This window comes from Paramisgurnus dabryanus, chromosome 7 (assembly GCF_030506205.2).
Source record: "Paramisgurnus dabryanus chromosome 7, PD_genome_1.1, whole genome shotgun sequence".
Classification (NCBI taxonomy): Eukaryota; Metazoa; Chordata; class Actinopteri; order Cypriniformes; family Cobitidae; genus Paramisgurnus; species Paramisgurnus dabryanus.
Window position 1 is genome coordinate 1,601,774 of NC_133343.1, and position 16,774 is coordinate 1,618,547.

The 16,774-nt window shown below is 37.5% G+C and overlaps 1 protein-coding gene across 1 annotated transcript in view; it reads right to left on the reverse strand.

Annotated features, from left to right (window-relative positions):
• The window catches only part of plxna1b (plexin A1b), a 108,730-nt gene extending 98,066 nt beyond the window's left edge, over positions 1 to 10,664 (reverse strand). Inside the window, exon 1 of the mRNA XM_065293889.1 lies at positions 10,506 to 10,664. The gene's annotated coding sequence lies outside the window, so the exon portion shown is untranslated. The remainder of the gene's footprint in view (positions 1 to 10,505) is intronic.
• Between the last annotated feature and the right edge of the window lie 6,110 nt (positions 10,665 to 16,774).

A 16,774-nucleotide genomic window follows, 5' to 3' on the forward strand; every position in this document is an offset into this window, starting at 1 on the left:
AGGGAGTGACCAAGTCACGGGGAGAGAAATATGTACCGCTGTAATCTAGGACAATCCTACATCTTTCAACCGGATATACGACATTCCCTGGCCGTGAGAAGCGCTTGAGAAACGGCAGAGCTCAGGGTGGAACTTTATGTAATTAAAACATTCATTACTTCATGCATTGCGTCTGTGAGATGTGCAGAATGGAATTCATCAGAGATTAGAAATACAATTGTTAAAAATGCCTCATTGGGAAGACCAAAACCTATGTGTCAGATATTTTCAGCACACCTTCATATCATCTTCATGACTTGGACAGATCGGTCACACCGAGCAACAGCATGTTGATGGGTCAAAGAGCACTTAAGAAACCATAAAAATGCAATGACGCGTGACGTTCGTTTTTCTACCAAGATCATGGCTGTGATATGATTGTACCTAAACTCCATTAACTTACAAGAAAAAATGTTACACTTAAAGTAAAACTGAAGTTTGTTTTATCAAGATATCTTCTCCTTTGAAGCAACCAATATGGTTAAACCACTGTTACCACAAAATAACAATAGTTTATCTACTGTAAACATAGTTTAATCTAATCTAAAGTAAATGGTTTAAACAAATCAATAATTAATACTAATGATGGGTTAAAATTTTGAGTGCAGACAATTTTCACCGAAAGGCCAAAAATATAAACTGAAACCATTAATAATCAATAATCTCAGTTCTTCTCTGTATATACAAACAATTTTGGACGACAGGAGGAACGTCTGAAAATAAACCGAAACTATCAATAATCTCAATTATTTTCAGTATAAATACACATTTAGGCATTTAGTAGACGCTTTTATCCAAAGCTCCTTACAAAGATAAGAAAACAATCAAGTGATTTGTCATAAGGAGGCAATAATACAGTGGTGCTTATACCAAGATACAAGTTTTTACAATTCCAAAACAATACCTGTTGAGAGAGATTTTTTTAGATAGAAAAGGCGTGTCTACAGTCAGTATTCATTTGTCAAGTATATTTGGAAAAGATGAGTTTTTAGTTGATTTTAGAATGTAGACAATAAAAATATAAAATATTTCGTCCGAAAATAGCATTATCAGTTTTCAGAAGAAAAAAGGAACAGCCGAAAATATTAACTGAAACTATCAATAATTTATTAGTCTCAATTTTTCTCAGTATAAACAGTTTTCGGCTGAAAATAACATTATAAACTTAAAAATATAAACTAAAACCATCAATCATCTCAATTCTTCTCAGTATATACAAACAATTTTGTGACGAAAGAAGGAACATCCGAAAATATAAACTTAAACTATCAATCTCATCTCTTCTCAGTATACAAACAATTTTCGGATGAAAGAATGAACGTCTGAAAATATAAACAGAAACTATCAATAATCAATCATCTCAATTCTGATCCGATCGATCGGCCAATAGTGCTTGCTATGTTTCTCAATGAATTACAGTGAAATGCTGCTACATCCAAAAGCCAGAGGGCGCTCTCATGCAGAAACTCAATTTGCGCTGCAGACGAATAACCATACACACGCAACTATGACACGCAGCTCCGGGAAATGGCTTAAGGATATATTTATATTGCTGTTCTTCAAACCTTTTCAGGTATTTTCATGATAATAAAAGAATATGTAGGCTATAAGTATCAGTTTTCAAACGAAAAAAGGAACGTCTGAAAATAAAAACAAACTATCAATAATCAAAATTCTTTTCAATGTATACAAACAATTTCAGATGAAAAGTTTTTAGACATAAAAAATGCAAAGGCCGAAAATATAAATTTTTTACTCAACATAAATAAGTATATGTCTCTTTTATCATAAACCGCTTCGAAGCGTCTGCAGCGGGCACGTATTTTGACGACACGTGATGCGAATAACGTCATCGTGCGGCCTCGAAAAATAAGTCACTGGCTGCCACTGATCATTCATTTTCAAGTCATTACTGGTCACATTGTGTTGAACGCTCAAATGTGATGTTGAAACACCAATCCACCATATTTAGCTCTTATATATAACTCTTAGGAGGAAACTCTGAAAATTGCAGTTCTTGTATAGTTATATCTCGACTTGTCCTATCCAAACAAATCATACATCAATGAAAAGCTTATTTAAAACCTTTATGACTGAATGTTGAATGTGCTATTGTCTCTAAGCTCATTTCCCGTTTCAAGTGACAGAAAAATTCACAACTTCCTAAACTCAAAAAATAAACAAAACCTTTTTAAATAGCTTAGTCCAGAATGTATTCGGACCTCATTAAATGTTATAAAGAACATCCCTCCAAGATCCCCAGATATTTCTTACAAAAACAACCACAAAAGCAAACAAATTTCCATGAATTTCTTTGACAAGATGAGTAGGCCATGACACATTTAAACGGTTTAGCCTGAATAAACGCTGTTGTAGGTCGACCTCTGAATTCATTTGCATCAGTCGCTCGCGTGGGATAAAGCTCTTCCTTTCAGCGTGCGGCTCGGGTCGACCCCTGAAGAAAACTACGGCTGCATTTCACCAGCAACAAACAATTCAGCGCGCTGCATCATCAGTGACTCTCTGAACCTTTGACAAACACAAAAGCCACAAAGACAAAGAGACCGAGAGAGAATGAGGGGCAGATATAAAGATGAATGAAGGGGTCAGGGGCGGGGAGGGTGGATGGGTGGTGGCATGCCCGTGTGGGTGATGTCGCATTCCTGAGGGTCATGCATTGCTCGCCGACGCTATGGAAACACATACATGCTTGATGTGATGTGCAGAATAACATGATCAAACACATCTGTTATAAATAAGCATCATTTATCGATGTCAAATCAAAACGAGCCGCACGTCATATGTAATGTCAATAAAGCAAGAGTACTCTACAAGCACTTAGTATAATTAAACAAGACAAACACAGTGTATTGGGTCTGAAGTCACTGCTGATAATGCTGAAGGGAGGAAAAATTGTGCCATGCCCATGCCATAAAACTCCCAGATCAAATAAATCTTTCACCTAAACCTGAAAACGCTATGAAGGGTTACACGCCAACATTCAGATCCACACAGAAAGTTTACATTTTACCAAACCCTAAAGCCCTGTATTTCACATATCGCAATGTACGCCCCACCCCTAAACATATTTTAAAGATGATGTAAATAAAATACAGCTTTTGATTCTCATAATTGAAACTAAAGCATGGTGTTAGCAGTGAAATGATCATGGGTTCGAACCTCATGAACACACATACTAATAAATTATGTATAGCTTGTAAGTCGCTCTGGATAAAAGCATCTGTCAAATGCATAAATGTAAACATAAAACAACTCTTAATGTTCTCACAGATTGAGAGACAGGATGGATACTGAAACTAGCGTAACAACGTGCTCTCGAAAGCTTCGCAACAAAACATTACGACTACAAAAGAAACCGATTCATTCATATTCAATTAAAACCAACATTCAAAAAACCCAAAACACAGACGCATGACTGAAGCGTTGATATTAAATACGTTTGTTTTTACACATTGTGTAAAGATGTATTGTGTTGTTTTAAACATGCACTAAAAAGCTGCAGTGTTTGTGTCTCTGCTTTATTTACAAGCTGAGCTTAAAGTATTGAATTATTTAAATCTCTACACAGTTAAACTGCTGGAAAACAGCACACAGTGCTGAAATAACATGCGTGTTTGAATGAATGTGCGTGTGCAACACTGCAGCACTGTGTGAAATCATAGATGAGATGCTGAAAAACATTGATCTTTAAAATGGTTTTTAGTTTTAATATGCATCAGTTTCGAAAACAACAACCAGTCCCCCCGCCAATGGATATTGACAACCATTTTAAAATGTTTATTTTGAGTACTGTATGAATTACCCTTTAACTGTATTACAGCCATTGTAAATATATCTCAAACATTGCTGGACGGTTTATCGAGTTTTGGTAGGGTCTATCTCAGTATGGTCTGATATGACCCTCTTTCTTTGCAACAGAAATGTACACGTAAGATTACCATTTAGTATGCTGTGCAGCTGTATATTTTATTTTAAAACAGGGAGGAAGCCTCTGTCTTTGAATTTACTAATCTGTAATCTGTACGCATATTGCCATTTGTGATATTTCACTAATTTCGATATATAGCGCAGCCCTAATTCTAACCATCAAGCCTTCTCTAGATATCTGTACAAGCCATTAAAAAGCTCACATTGGTCAACCACTAATTCACATGTGGCTTTTAAACATTGATGATCTTATGTCTCACAGTAAGTTCCTCTAATCTCGGTACCATCAAATGTGAAGCTCCCATAAGGTTTGCAGAATATAGAGAGGTGAAAGAGATCATCCATCTGAAAGTGACTTTTGGGTCCAAAACCGACCAAAACTTCACTATAACTCTCAATTACATACAGCAGGACAGAGAGAGAATGATGTTTGAGAGAAATCTGCACTTAAGAGGCATAACGCTGACAAGAATAAATAGACTAATAAAGTAAAGAGTAGAAGATTGAGTAAAAAAGGGAAATAAAAAGCTTGGAGAGGTCAGTGCTTAGGATTGTAGATTGCTCGGCTTTCCGTTGACCGCATTTAGGAAAAAAAACCCATCTGAGATTGAAGCTGGAGCGAGTCCATTTACCAGAAATCCTTCCAAACACGGACACACACTCACACAAACGGCAGAGATGAGCAATGTGAGGGAACGGAAGAGAAAACAGGAAAGCAGGAGTGATGAGAGAGGTGGAGTTGAGAGAAACACGTAGGATGGATGCCCAGTTTGTTTAACTGTGTAACCTCAAAAAAGACAACCTGATTTGGAGAGGACTATAAAACCCCATAAACACAGAACTTTATGTAAAATTGCCTGAGAGGCTTCTGTGTGAACACAAACCTAGCAAGTACAGGACTTTAAATCCATAATATGTACGGTATGTGTGTGAATGTAGCACAGATTCCAGTAAATCATTGGCAGTGTGAATGAACCAAAAATGAAACGATCTTGGACAAATCCCGAACGCAGTTTCTGTGTATTTTCCGTAATCTCTGTGTCAAAAGGGCTTTAGAAGCGACTGAGTTATAGTTATTGAAACTCTAACACACTGAAAGTAGGTGCAGTATGATAGTTTTTAAGCTTTTTCTAGCAAATGTGAACAACGACAACAATCCAGAGTGTAGTAATGAAAGCCAAAGAAAACAAACTGCCTGAAGGTGCAGCTATCAGCTGCCTACAGGAGCGTTTTTGACTCACCGGTTTTGTTTGCTACAATCAGTAAGTTTGTGATATGGCATGAAAAGTGCAGACTATAAATTCCTTAAATCTTCTAAAGACTTTTGAAATCAGTTAAAAGATAGAAGATCTCCTCTTTAGTGTTCATTTGTGTGTTCAAGAATAATCAGGACAAAGTTTTGCTCTCAGGGTGTAACCGCATTCATTGTCGTCCATTCCTAAGAAACAACTCATCCTAATAACAGATGTCATGAAGAAGAGAGAGAGTTAGAAAGAAAAGTGGCCTTATGATAAAGTTAGAAGTGTAATGGATGAAAATAAAACTAAAAAAGCTGGACATTAATAATGCAAAACTTCCGACTCTAAGATGACATGCATTCTATAGAAAAACCACTACTCTCTCAACACCAACAGTTCAGCTGCAAGTTAAAAAAAAAATAAGTCTTAAATAAACATTTATTTTAAACCTTTGGATAAAGGGCTCATTACAATTGTGTGTAGGTCCTACGGAGTAGCCTTTACGCCTACACGTCGGTTTTCATATGAAGAGTTTGGATACAGTACGCAATAAATCCATCTTGACTAATTTGGGTAAAAACGAGTTTTCTATACCAAGAAAGTGACAAGAGGAAAACTACTATTTTCTGTTACAAACTTTCACATAGCATCTTAAGGTAAAAATAACATTCTAAATTCAAATCCATTCAAATCTATTATAAAAACTGATTTTTTTTTTTGTTGGCAAAATGCAATAAATCCATGACAATTTTTTTCAAAATACTATATATCTATTGAATGTAAATAAAGTATAAATGTGCATTGATCTTTGCCATATTATAGCCTGGTCCAACCAGACTCTCGTACATTCATTTCATTTGTACAGAGAGTCTGGCCACGCTCCATTGCAAAGCGTTACTTCTTAAAAATGAATTTTACGCAAAAATAAATGCGTTTGACGCGTTTTGGAACCAAACTCTTCATATATACTTCTGCGTCGATATCCGACATGTAATTACACATGCACACCACTTGTAGGCAGTATCCACGCGTGAAACCTACAGTAGCAGCGCAACAGCCAAAGAAAAAGCAGCTTGACCAGTAAACCCACAAACGAAGAAGCAGCAGCTTGTTGTATATGATTTGAGAAGTCCAGCAGTGATGGAGGTAGATAGACAGTGAGTTATGGTTAAATCACTCATCCCATCTTTATTCTTACCGTCACAAGCGGAAATGCCTACGAAGAAATGCGACGCAAATTTTTTTTAAAGGTTACAAGAAGGGGTTCTAGTGGACCAATCACAGCACTTACGGTCCGCGTAGAACAGAAATTTCGGTGAGGTGCGCGATGCGTCAGGCTACGCAGAGCTATGCATCCCAAAGCTTGACAATATGTATTTAAGTGAGCAAATATATTTAACCAATGTAAATTAAAAACAGTCGAATTCCAAGCAAACTGCATCACAATACAATACACATTGTGATGCAAACAGGTCCCAATTTGACCCACAATATAATAATTGTCATTTTTGGAGGGGTGCACATCAAAGGCAAAGACTACCAACATTATTGGCATAGTAACACAGCGCCCGTGGTGTAGGCTTGAAGCTAAAGTCCTTAAGTGTGTAGAAGACCTCTTGCTGTTTGCTCTTTAACAAATACTGTAACAGCCAGACCTCTTAACTGCTTTTTAATATCACCGCTGGCTTCAGGACAAAAGGGGGAGAGCGTTGGGAGAGCGAGAGAGCCAAGGCACAGCAGGTGCATTTAAGGAAAATGGAAAATCACATGCCTCCCTACATGTACACAGGTACCACATGTGACGTGCAGTGTATGCAATCCTGTCGTCTACACAATTTAAACACTAAAAATATCAACTGTGCAGAGCTTCTGATCGTGACTAGAAATTTAACAGCTAGAGTTTATTCGACAGAGTCTCTGGAGTCACATCCTCCGAGAAGAGATAATATTTTTACAGCACACTAACGCACCTTATACCTTTTCTATAATAGAGGGACCAATCGATCATAAAGGGCCCATAGGGGCCCCTTGAAATTGTCCTGGGTCAGGTTTTAGGCCTTGAAACCTTTACGTGATAGATTAATAGGGCAGCACACAAGAGTTTACTGAATACAGAAAGCCAGACAGAGGACACGGAGTAAAATTATAAATAGCAGTCAAGCACAGGGCGAGCTATGGGCCCCAGAATGCAACAATTATGAGCTCTGGAGCTGCTGTCTGAGGTGGTGAAAAGCACAAAATATAGAAAGAAAGACACACAAGTGTAAAGAGAATGGGAAAAAACAAAGAGAAACGCCAAACAACATCTATTTTGCCAATTAGTTCTGAACTGTAACCTTTAAGTACATGCAAATACACTGGAAAATGAATATGGTATTAATCAAGTACCCCTTAGAAAAATCATCCTCGGTTTTACTACAGTAACCATTATTTAAGGATGGTTTTTAGTAATGGTAAGTCAAAAAAACAAGGTTACTACCATTTAACTATAATAAACCCTGACAGTGTCCCTATTAAACCATAAAGAAAGTAAGAAATATTTTCAGTGGGGCTCGTGACTTTTTTTCCAAGGAGGCACGAATGCGAAACTCGTCAAAACACCGTCATGTGTGCGTCATATGAACCTATATGCATTGCGCATCATGTCAAAATATGTGCCTGTTACAGATGCTTCGTAAGGGTTTATGATAAAAAAAGATGCTTGCGTTTGCTAGATAGTGAGTGAGTGTTTTGCAAGATGTGAGTGTCTCTTTTATCATAAACCTTTTCAACAGTTATGCAGAAGGCACGCATTTTACATGATGTGTGATGCACATAGGTTCCCATGACGCACCGAACACTTATTTTGACATGAAGAGCCACACACATTAAACCCTGAACATACATTTTGCTTCACCAGCCACCACTGCATCTTTTTCTTATACATAGTTTAGTAGCCTACTATTTTTTTGGCAGAACTTAACTTAATTATTAACTTAACTTGGATTATGTATCACTCACCATTTTCCATAAACATATAAAAGCAAAAAAAAAAATTTATTGGATTCAAATCGAAAACATTTTCCCTCATTTTGTGCCCCCCCCCCCCAACTTCTCAAACCAAAGTTACACCCTTGCTGTAACACACTCATTCATTATTCCTTCATTTGGCCCCATTTATTTCACACATAATAAACTAAAATAAAAAATGGTAAGCCTAATTCACTCCCTTTGTGCCCAATTTATTCCAGTGCGCCTATCTTTTGCTTCACAGTTATGACATCCACTCATGCAATTTATTCCCAATTATTTTTGGCTTGCCAAGATAAATTATTTTAAAACAGAAGTTAATCTTGGTCATTAGTTTCGCTGTGGGTCAAACCTGTCGCTCGAGTGAGGTGAAGCCGCCTGTGCGCATGCTCACATCTCCCGGTCTGTTCACATTCCACACCCGGCGCGACACCGTTAAACGAGTGAAAACAGACACTTTCAACGGTTACATGTCTTACTTTTGACCTGAGGTAAAGTTTGCTTAAAACTACTTCCTGTTTGTCAACAAACTCGATCACATCGATGTTAGTTTGCTTGGAATCTGAGGGACCTCATTCAAATTCATAAAATTAAAAACATTAGATAGTTATTGAACTTAGCTAATTTCACGGGAATTGGTCATACTTGTTTTAAAAGACATCCATGAAATCCATTAGTTTATGGTCTATTTTTGGAGAGTGCTATTAAATAAAAGAGAAATATTGTTTATAGACCCAAGATCTGAGGTAATACGAGCGATATCATCTCCGACACGAGGTTTAGTTCTGTCAATCTAACAGTAGCCTATTAATATTCATAATTTCAGAAGACATAAAAACAGTGAGGTGGCGTTAACTTGCTGACCCACAAGGCCTGTAGTAGTGTTTGTTAACCGAGTCGAGTCGTGAGATTATTCCCGATAGGATTGCGTTGGGAGTCGAACCTCCTTCCAAACGAACGATTCCCTCACGCCTCAGGAAACATTCCCAATTTACATGTGAATGTCCGTCACGCTCTTAACCGTCACGCCGCGATAACAATGGATAAGACAGGGCTCGTGAATAGTCGTCTGAGATGTCGAGACCAATCGTTTTTCTAGGGTCCATTTCTAAACCGACGCAGAACCGCCAGTCACCACAATCCCACCAGCGCGAGCTCACCGGTCCCGTAAGGGCAGTCGATTCAGTTGACGTCCGTCAACTTTTACGCATATAAAATTGTTTCTGTAAGTCTTTTCAGACTGCAGTAGATCTCATTCATGCCGTGAAAATGAAAACACACCCACGGACGGGCAGAAACCCCTGGACGCACCACAGTAACAGTCGAGCATGTTAATGCCATAACCAGTTCTGCTGTTAACGCCCTTTAAACAAAACGCATCACGACCCACAATTTATAAATCAATTAGATCCCATTGATTTTTTTTTACCGAAGCAACATGTGGTCCCGTGAGACGGGGGTGCCACTGGATGGTTAGAGAGGAAGGGTGGTTTAAAATAGCCCGTAAAATAACAAATGGACCCCAACGTGTGTAGCGTTCACACATATTAGCGTTCACAAAGATTTCTCTTGCATGCAATAAACCCGAAACGACTGTCTTAAATTTAAGACTTGCGTTAAGACTCAGGAATGTCAGTTTCTCATCTATCTCTTTAACTTTGAGCTTACCGATCGAACCAGAACGCATGCAGCTCGTCTTTGAGCTTCAACTGATTTGACACAAGCGGTCAACCACGACAAGAGTTTGTTTAACTTTAAATGTATTTGGTTACCGTAAATATAAATCGGATGAAGTGTACGCGATCGGATACATTTGATACTTTAAAGCTGCCGCCGGGTCGGGCATTCGAGGAAATAAAATCGGTAATAAAACACCCAGCGTTCCGTCCCTGGACGCGTTCGTGTGGAAAGGGCTGGGATACCTCCAGATGCCAGCGAGGTCTCTCTCTCCACAATGATTTACTCATATTTAAAAGGTTAAACACACTCAAGTCGAGTCTCTTAAAAACCAACCCTTAAGGTCTTGAAGTTTTACGCATAAGGACCGGTGGGATTTCCATAGTGTGTTCGCCAAGCGCTCGTTTTTCATATTTTAAAACCACGCCAGTGCCTAAATTAAACACAACAAGAGTCCAGTTTAACGCTTCGAGATCCAGACTACCAAACTACAACCATGAACACCGAACACGCTCTCGGACTCAAAGGTATTCCAACAATGAATGCAGTTCCTACACCTATAGTATGTTGAAACAAATACTTTACGGTACTTACACGTCCGAGTGATCCTTGGATCGCATTTCCTGCTCATAGTTAAATTCCAAAACTGGCAGAAATATCCCGTTTGGTGGCGAGACTGGAATGCAGCTCTGCGCTGGGAACGCGAGCAGCCTCGACGTTGTGAGCAGCGCGAGCACTGACTGCACTGGAAACGATCAATCACGCGCTCGATGCGCGCTCCTGCTTTACTCCTCAGCGCCACCGCGCGGCAACGTGAACGTGCATTTGAAGTTAGAGTTGATTGGGCAAATTGTAATGGAGGAATTTGTTTCAGTTAATCGCTCCAGCAACAAACAAAACGCAGTAGACAATGTCATTTAAAATGCTATATTGCATACAGTACTGCTAATGTACTTAAAGGGATAGTTCACCCAAAAATACAAACTTGTTGTCATCATTTACTCACTCACGTTACAAACCTGTATACATTTCTTTGTTTTGATAAACACAAAGATGTAACCAAACAGATCATGAGCCCCATTCACTTCCATAGTAGTAAAGAATAGTATAGCAGAGAATGGGGCTCATGAATGGTTTAGTTACAAACATTTATTAAAATATCTTCCTTTGTGAGAGTGAGTAAATTATGACATCATTTTCATTTTTGGGGGAACTATTCCTTTATTCCTTTTACGTGTACTATGTACAGTATTTACTGTAAAGCTGCTTTGCTACATTGCAAAATTGTGATAAGTGTTGGAGAAATACATGTGAATTTTAATTGAACATCAAAAATAAAATAAATACAACAATTAATACACAACATTGTGAATAATTATACATAATTTAATTGCTAGAGCATTGCGTTAGCAGTGCAAAAGGTTGTGGGTTCGACTCTAGGGAGACACACATACTGATACAATGTATACCTTGTAATGCATTGTACTGTAAGTCGCTTTGGATAAATGCACATTCAGGTGATTCTCACGAAATCCAGATTTATAAGGTGTCCAGCATTTTTTTTTTTTTTTTTGCACATATAAGATTAAGGTCTGAACTTACTAAAACCATTATTTTTAGAGGATTTTAAAAATATTTCCTTTAGAATTATTTAATTTTTTTAGATTATCAACATCAAAAATTATCATTACCACAACATGACATTACATTAAATATATCCATCTACAAACTCATGTTTCGGTAATGAGAACTAAAAAGTTGTCTAGGTACTACGACAAACAAAATTTTAACTTTTATCTGGAGAGAAAAAATAAGAACTGCTTACCTGGTAGCCATCTTCAGTGTCACAGTCAATTATGTCCCTTCCAACAATTTTTTTTTTTTTTTTTTTTTTTAATTTTAGTTCCTTGAGGGCTTAAACAATGATTGAAAATTGTTGCAGAGGATGAGAAAATTGGTCTTAGACACATTTATATTCTTTATTATTGTCTCTACATTTACCAATGATCACTAAACACCAGATGTTTCTTTGCTGTAAATGTTTATAGTATAACATCCACTGAAGCTTTTTATTTTTTAGATTTTTTAATTATAAATATTTCCATGTCAAAGAAGCCAAATCCAGTCATGGCCACATTGCAGTAATGACATTTTCCCTTAAATGTGGAAAAAAACAAAATTGGTTTGTATGATGTCATTTGAAATCATGTGAAAAATAGTACATGAAGAGATGTTTGTTACTGTATGCTTCTTATTTTGAAACTCTTACTTTTGCAAAATGTCAAAATGTTTCAGGACACCTCATAAGTCTAATTTCGCGAGAATTACCCATTCAGGCTCATTTTCCTACACTTCTCCCGCTGGTGGAATGATCTTCCTATTGCAATCCAGTCAGCCACATCTCTTGCAATATTCAAAAAAACAATTAAAAACCTATCTTTTACAAAAAATACTTGACATAGATATTGACCACATTTCTATATATTTTTTTATTTACAAAAGTCTTTCTCTCTCAACGGGTATTGTTTCGAAATAGTGAAAACTTGGTTAGTGATAGAGTGATATATTGCGTGCGCGTGCCGGTATATTTAAGGGAAAAAACATATAGGTTCGGTACGTCACTAATCTTGGTATATGCACGTTTTGTGCTATTGCCTCCCTATGACAAACCGCTTTATTGTTTCCTAATCTTTGTAAGTCACTTTGGATAAAAGCATCTGCTAAATGCCTAAATGTATAATATTATTACCCATATAGGCTCCAAATCCCCACAACCTTGCTGAGGATAAGTGGATTCAACGGATGGATGGATGGATGGAATATTAACCAAATGCAACATATGCAGGTACAAAGATATAGATATACATTTTAAACTTGTGCATATATTTTTCTTTATACACTTATGAGTGGAACTAGTTAACTTGTGACTATTTAAATACAGAACAATAGCGCTCGATTGATAAGCTTCAGGCCACTGGTAGCCACCTCTCCTTACTCACACACAAACATCAGCTCTACACACACACACATTCACAAACATTATTGTGTGAATGCACCCAAGCATGCAAAAATAAGCATGCGTCGATACAAACTATGTTAATGCAATCCCAATACTATGTAACACAAAAGGGCTGGGGCTGCAACGAAGCCAGATCTTGATAGATAGTTCAATATTGCATTTCATATGATTAATGTCTTCCTGACAGTCATTTATACATTAAATCTCTTTTTTTTGTAACAGCAGGCCAAACCACATCAAAGCCTCTTTGTTTCGTATTGGCCAGGAAAAGGAAGTCCTTTAATGACCTGGCTCGCTATTCAGGTCATAACCGGCCAGCAACCCACATGCTTATATTAGGATAATCACAAGTGCATACTACCCTATGCATGTGTGGTTAATTGATTCAAATCACAAGATGAACACGATCACATCAACAGGTCTTTTGTAAACGAATTTACCTCCGAACGTACACACAGTGGCTGGTCATCGCTCAATAAAGTGTGCACTCTGTCCAGCTGAATCCTGTTAGAGGCAATGCCACATGGCAAGGATTGTCCACCCTGCTGGGAGGAGATTAGACAAGCTATTAAAACACAAACACACACACAGCAGATCGTGTTAGTATCACCACCACATTCCACAACTTAAAGACTAAAGACTCCTGCAGTCATAGGAAGATTAACAACTGTGTTTTCTGCGCAGGTGTGACATGACATGAAGTCGTCCAGACACCAGCAGAACCCTCAGTCCTGTCGTATCTCATCATCTCTTACCATAGTAACCCACACACCTGTTTCTGGTGATTTCAGGTCTGAGCTGCTAAATATTTTGCATAGTTTTGTTGCGCGCTGTGAAGTCTGGTATGGATTCAGTGCAATATGAAACCTTCTTTACTGGCTTCAAGGTTGAACGATGTGTTTGTTCTCTTGTATGGTCTCGGATTACATTTAGTCTGTGTCTCGCTGGAATTTGAATCGACTATTTTGGTTTTGACCTTGGATACTTACAGTCTTTGCATGAGTTTCAGAAATGCATGTTAAGAAATGCATTGCAATAATTATTGCTGGATATTTAAAAAGTATTTTAAAAAATATCTTCTTAACCATATGTTGTCATGCATGGTTATATTGGCATAATATTGGCTTGTTTGGTAAGGATGTGCTGTTTAGTGAACAGACCTGACCTGTGCTCATGATGATTTGCTCTTATCCGCTTGTTAAATCGTGACATAAAGAAAACAATTTCCTTGTCCAAGCCTCCGCTAACTCCATTTTAAACTACAATCTCAACAGCCATTTATGAGCACTATTTATCACACATTTAAGATATGTTTTTATAAACTTGCAGTGTACAGTACATTCTCCAAGCTCACAAGATGACAATACTTTAACAATTCATAAAAGATTCCTTACTTTCTGGCCATCAGAAATTGATTTTAGCATGGAAATAAAGGTTAGGGTCGCTATTTTTCGGTAGTTTTACACTGCACTGTGTGTGTATATAAGTTTAGTTTGTTGTTTGCTTAAAGGTGCCAAAGAATGCATTAAAATAATCTGTTTAATTGTTTTCTGATATCTACATAAATGTGGCTTTATTAAGTGCAAAAGTATTTTCTTACCATTTTCGCGTCAGTTTAGGGTTAGATTACGCAAAATTAAACAGTGTACGCGAAATTAAACAGTTGTCACCTGGCGTTGGGGTTAGAGTTAGGTTTGGGTAGGGATGTCATTATGTAAATCTAACCCTAAACCGACGCGCAAATGGTAATAAAATAGGAAAGAGAATGCAACGGACGTAATAGTATTGAAGTCCCCAGTTCGTCAAAAAATGATGCGAAAGGTATACCCTCCGCGTCAACATATTGACGCATGGTCAAGTGTCGTCAAATATTGACGCCATGGGGTGAGACTGGGTTGACTTAAACTAAAATTGGTCTACTATTACCTTATTCAAAAGGGTCATGAATAATAATAATGTTGAGCACTGCTCTGATTTGCTGTTTCTCAGAGCAGCTCCTTCAGTATCTCTGTGTGTGTGTGTGTGTAAACAAACCTTATGTTTGAGTCTGTATCAGATGAAGATACAGATTTTAAGGAATAATCAATTGTTTGGAGGTTGTTAATGGACGTTTCTGAGTGGTAAGTTTGTGTTTTTTTTTTTTCAGTATGGACCTGCAAAACGTAGCTGTAACATCAATAGTAGAACTTTAGGCTAAACACTAGCATATAGCATTAACTAGCATATAGCATTAACTAAGCAGTCACAACTTTGTTTTTTTTTTCATTGTAACAACAATGTAATTAATTTAATTTTGGGGCGTACATCTCGACTGTGACATCACAGTTGGTTATGGATGCAACGATTCAACCGTGTGTCCCATTAAAAATGCCTGTCTGAAATCGATTCTGAATCGCAAGGCTGCGATTCTTTGTTTCATGCACAGCTTGTGCGTGTACTACAGCATATGGTCAGTAGAAAGTCCTTATCAATCTAAAATCATAACGAGTCAGAGTCGTTTATAACGTGCATTTAAAAAAGCAACACTCGTTAAACAAAATCATTTAAAATATTCTTTATTATCATGAAAATACCTGAAACAATTTGAAGAAGAGTGACATAAATATTCCTGTAGACATTTCCTGGAATAGCATTCTGAATGCTGCTTCTTCTGTGGCACAAAGGGAGTTTCTGCACGGGAGCGCCCCCTGGCGTTCGGATGTGCCTGGATTTCACCGTCATTCATTCAGATTCATTCATTGAGAAAACGCGCATTTGCACGGTTAATTGTTACACCCCTACAGTTGGTGTTATGTTGAGATTGGTCTGTTTTCCAGCGGTCTTGTATGCACGAGGTTTACATAAGAAGGAGGAAACAATCGTATTTGAGGCTCACCATATGTCATTACAATGTCAGATAACCATTTAGTCAAAGATTCTTAGAAGAATAGTTTCTTTTATACCTTTTTATAATCTGAAAAAAATTGGTTTTCATAACAATAAACATTTTTGAAACATTTTGGTTCTTCAGACGATAAAGGTTCTTTATGGAACCATTCAACCAAAAATGGTTCTTCTATGGCATCGTGAAGCACCTTTATTTTTAGCAACTGCCTAGTAATGCATAAATATTAATTAGAGGTGGGCTGATACAATATTCCGTATCGATATTAGTCCAATATTGGCGAAAATGGCCGGATCGAATATTGTAGAAGTCAGGGAGTACAATCCGATCCAATACCAACACAGACCTTGTCATGGTAACTTGGGGTAAAGCGCGACTTGCTGAGCAACATGAATTGCACAAAGTTCCACTTAAAATTGTCTAAAGTTACACCTTAAATTTCATTTTGAATTTTTGTGCTGACAAACTAAAAATGTTGCTACTAGTCTGTTTGAAACATTTAAATAAAAATGAAGCAGCAGTATTGCACAATGTTGCATTGAGTCTTGAATTTGCACAGTCATTTGTTGCACAGTAAAATGTTTGAGTTCTGTAGCTCTGTTTAAGCTTTTTGTACAGCTAACATGTGTGTTATTTGAATGAAGCTTTATTTGTCATTGTACAAGTACAACGAAATTTGCAGCTTAATTGATTAAAAGGGCGATAGAGATGGTATTAGATCGGTATCGACAGATACTCACGGTTGTGGTATCGACTTCGGTATCAGACATGAAAAGTGGTATCGGCCCAGCACTAATATTAATACTTTGACAACTACCATTGTGGCGCTGAAATTCGCGTGGTCCAGCAGCACTTTTCCTTAGAAAATGTAAACATGTACTTTATTTTTTCATGTAAAAAAATCACCCAGAGTTCAGTTCAGATCCATGCACATACATTAGTGAATGCTGAATCACTGTG